General features: G+C 42.5%; 1 protein-coding gene across 1 annotated transcript in view; it reads left to right on the forward strand.

Moving 5' to 3' along the window:
- BICDL1 (BICD family like cargo adaptor 1) overlaps positions 1-4,571 on the forward strand; it is a gene marked incomplete at its 5' end in the record, with an annotated part of 85,926 nt that overhangs the window by 55,857 nt on the left and 25,498 nt on the right. The gene's annotated exons all lie outside the window — the stretch shown is intronic.

Raw genomic sequence — 4,571 nt, forward strand, 5'->3', positions numbered from 1 at the left:
AATTCCAGTTCCAGCATTTACCACTATCAGTATGACCATGGGAGATTACTTAACCAAGATTCTCATCTTCAAATGGAGAAAATCAGTTTACCTACTTCTTGTTGTGAAGATTAAATGAGATAATAAATATGTAGTACTTAGAATGAAGATCGGAGACTTTCAGTATGGCTTGCAACTTAATGAAAAAAAAAATCCTCACAACTCGACTAATATAGAGCATCATGATAAACGGAGAAAAGATTAAAGTTGACAAGGCTTTCATCTTGCTTGGGTCCATAAGCAATGGAAGTAGCAGTCAGGAAATCAAATGAAATGTTGCAATGGGAAAATCTGCTGCAAACGACCTCAAAGTGTTGAAGGGCAAGTATGTTACTGTGAGAACTAAGGTGCATCTATCCCAAACATGGTATTTTCAGTGACCTCATATGCATGTGAAAGTTGGACAGTGATCGCTTCTCAGCCTGTTGGCTAAGATCAAGAGAAAGTTGGACAATGAATAAGAAAAACGAAAGAAAAAGAATAGTGAAAAACAGTGTAAATACCAGGGACTACCAGAAGACCAAAGAAATCTGTTGGAAAAAGTACAACCAAAACGGTTTCTTAGAATTGAGGATGGCTAGACTTCATATCACACTTTGTAAATCATTGCCAGAGGAACCAGTCCCTGGAGCACAACATCATGCTTGGGCAAGCAGCAGGGCAGCAAAAACAGAGGAAGGCCCTCCGTGAGATGGATGGACACCGTGGCTGCAACTGTGGGCTCAAGCTTAACAGTTGGGAGGGTGGGGCAGGGTGGGCAGTGTTTCCATCTGTTGTGCTACAAGGTCGCTATGGGGGAACCTACTTGAGAGCGCCCAGCACCAGCAATGTTTAGAACAGGGTGGGTCCCTCAGCCTGGGAACCTTTGTTGGGAGTCATCGGCACCTTCCTCATTCTCACTCTCACTCCCCCCCCAGCTCATTCTCAGACAGATGCTCATTCTCCACCACATCCTGGTACAAAAGGATAAAGAATCTCTCAAAGTAGAACTGAGTAAATTGGACACAGTGAGTCTTCTATCTGAAAGGTCTAATTGTTTTTCTCTTTTGACAAGGAATGAGATTGAACTTCAAAATGTTTGATATCATCCTTAAGTGAAAAAGAAATTAAACAAAAACAAAACCCCAACCGTGCAACTCCTTATCTCCCATTCACCAAGAAAAGTTGATGTTACATTCTTTTTGGCCAGTTTAAGCAACTTTAAATAGGCCAGGTTAGAGAAACGCTCTTGTTTTAGTAATCACGACAATAATAAAAGTCATCCAGTCGCGCCACGGGCTGGTGGGAAGACTGCCTGGATAGCACTCGACCAAGGCAGGCACTTCAGAAGAGGCTCACAGTCGATAGGTTTCCTCAGGTTGGGGATTCGTGCTTAGTCACTGCAGCACTCGGCTTATAAGAGGGGTTCATGTCGGAGAGGTACAGGACGGTGTTGGCATTGTTAGGAACCATCCATCCGGCCCCCCTCACGGTGACCTCATCCTCTCACCAAGCGCACAGTCGTGGTTCTGCAAGAGCCCTTGGCTGTCGTCCCTGGGTCAATCCATTTATTTCATCGAGGGCTTCCCTTTCTCACTTTGTCAGGGCCGATGTAACTGTTAAAACTTTGCAGCATTTCTCCTCAGAACTTGTTATTTTTTTCATATCACCTACTCTGAATTCAGTGAAGCTAAAAAAGCCTTAGACTTTTTAGAATCTTTGAAAAAGTATCCCAAGATGAAAATGTTTGATGCACCCCATAGTTAGCAAGGTACCAAGAAGGAGGTGTATTAATATATTATGGGTGTGAAGCTTCATTGGATGCAGCCGTTTTGGAGGTGTACACTTTTGCAATTCCTATCAAAGAGTGTAGGTGTTTGTTTTTAAGCTAACAAATTCCACTTACAGGAATTTATTCACTTAAAGGAAAGATTCCCATAAGCACAATGATGGGTGAACAGCACTGCAGTAGTGTTTGGAAAAACTGGTTTTTCTTTTTTGAAACACTCAGTGCGGGACTAGTTAAACAAATTCTGATAGTGTGTTAGGCCAGGTTGACTAGCAGAACAATCCAGTGACACCTATATATGTGTAGGAAAGAGCGTTTTATCAAGAAGTAATTATACATCAAAGAAACAGCCCAGTCCAGTCCAGATCAAGTCCACATGTCTGATACTAGTCCGTAAGTCCCTCTTCAGACTCCTGCAGCCACATGAAATGATGCAGAGTGCAGGGCGATCACAGGGCCGTGGGTGAAAAGCCTTGTGGATCCAGTGGCAGTGGCAGCGTCGCAGGGCTCAGTGTGGCTCATCAGCAGGAAGGGGAAGGCAGAGAGAGGCCCACCTCTGCTGAGCCATTTATCTTGGTGGCACCTCCAAATGAGGCTATCAAGCTGTGACCTGATTGACAGGCTAAACGCCACCCATACCTTCTTATGGGTGCCATGTTGGCATAAAAAAAACCTAACTGACATCGATAAATTCACACAGATAAATGCCAGACAATTGTTTAACACAGCTGTTCTCAACCTGCGGGTCGCAACCCCTTTGGAGGTCTAACGAACCTTTCACAAGGGTCGCCTGATTCATCACAGTAGCAAAATTACAGTGATGAAGTAGCAACAAAAATAATTTTATGGTTGGGGGGGTCACCACAACATGAGGGTTGTGGTCTTAGGAAGGTTGAGAACCATTGGTTTAAGGAATGACATGGAAGACTGTTGACTATGTATCTTTTATTTTTTAATTAGATTAAATTTTATTTTATCAAATCATTTTATTGGGGGCTTTATGACTATGTATCTTTTAAAAGCAAGTTTTGATGGTAATGTTTAGATAGCAGTGAATAGAAGATTTATGAATAGAGAATTTTAGAAGGATTCATGAGTGTGATGTGAGCATTAGGTAGGGATAAATGGTAGCTTTTATTTTTTACTTTATACTTCAGTGCTTTTTTTTCTTTACTCTGCACATTTAGTACTTTTATTAGAGAAAACTTGTTAAAGAGCCAACACGGAGCTAAAATTATACTGTTTTGTATTTATGTATGATTACAGATGCCCGTCTTTGCCACAGTTTTACTCCACCTATTAATAGCTGCTTGGCCAGGCAGAGTAGCCAGAACTCATCTTCTTGTGTTTTAGAAGTCAGTCTGAGGCCCGGGCCTGCCATGGTCTGCTACAAGAATGAACTGTCCTAACATCACTCCCCGCACCGCCACCACACACACAAATGTCCCAGAGCCATGACGACTGCCTCAGACCTAGACATAGGAGAATTTGTCTCTCCCTGAAAGAGGTGGCTTGTTACTGAATTGCTTTGAAGGGTCACTGTGAGATCAAAATTAGAAGATAATGACCGCTGACTATTTCTGTGTTTCTCCATATATCTTTTAATTCGACCCATCACCTTCACGAGGGTGGTCAAGACACTTGAGAGGTTGTTGCAGAACTATGTATGTGACAGAGCCCTCCTTACAGTGCATGCACGGTGCCCTCTGCTCCTGGTTTCAAAGAAGATGGCCCTTGAATCTTTTACTGTTTCCCACAATCGCCCAAAGTTCCTGAGAGTGAGTGTGCAGTGACAGAGCTCAACTTGACAGTGCCCTGAGCTCGAACCCGAGAAGTGGGCATTTCTCCAGAACTCTTCTTTGTGTGGTGATGGGTACAGGAGGGAGACTCGGTCAGGGGATTCATCTCACATAGCTATGATACATAGGATGACAAGAACGCTGATCATTTGACTCTTAATTTCTTAAAATTTATTTCCACCACACCGTCCGTCATTCCATCTCAGGTGTGGAATGGGACTCTCCAAAGAGATCCTCCATGTCCTGCCTCACTCTGCTCCGTGGAGACCTTCCTAGGAGTTCTGGAACTCTTTATGGCACTAAGGCTGGCCCTGGAGGCTGTTAGAACTTCTAATTGCAACTGGAAAGCATTTAGAACATTGTAATTGCATACAAACAAGATTATTATTTTGTTTATGTGCAGAAATTGTTGACTAATATTCATTCCGTTAGCCAACTCTAAAAAGCTGAGCAAGAGTCCAGCTCTGTAAAATAAGAAAGCAGTTGACTTTGAAAGGTATGTAAGCTTGTTGAAAATTATAGGCGATAGCCTGCTTGGTAAGTTCCCTCACTCCTAAACTGGGATGACAGAGCCGGACTTGTGACAATGGGATGCTGTATTTAAGACATTTACTTCAGTTCTTGCACATAGAATTCAGAACATCGCTAATATCATTATTAAACAAGGTGACTGCCTAACAACCTGTTATTAAGTGATTGATTGAAAAGTCTGTTGAAAAGCTAGTAGCACCTAAAATTCAATTCGGAACAAGGAGGGAAACGTGATACTCTGCTGAATGCTCGGTGTCGTTTCAAAATTAGACGTAGGATAAGGTTCTTATGTGGCTCTGTGGTGTGGGGAGGCAATGTGTTGAATTTTGGGAACACCCTCCTAAAAAGATGGGCAAATGATTATACAGCACTTGAAACTAAAAGAACTATTGAGTGTACAGTATAACCATTACTGTGAGAGCCTTAGTGAACAG

The sequence above is a fragment of the Echinops telfairi genome, unplaced genomic scaffold (genome assembly GCF_000313985.2).
Source record: "Echinops telfairi isolate 266 unplaced genomic scaffold, ASM31398v2 ScPeMD7_7412;HRSCAF=8450, whole genome shotgun sequence".
NCBI lineage: Eukaryota > Metazoa > Chordata > Mammalia > Afrosoricida > Tenrecidae > Echinops > Echinops telfairi.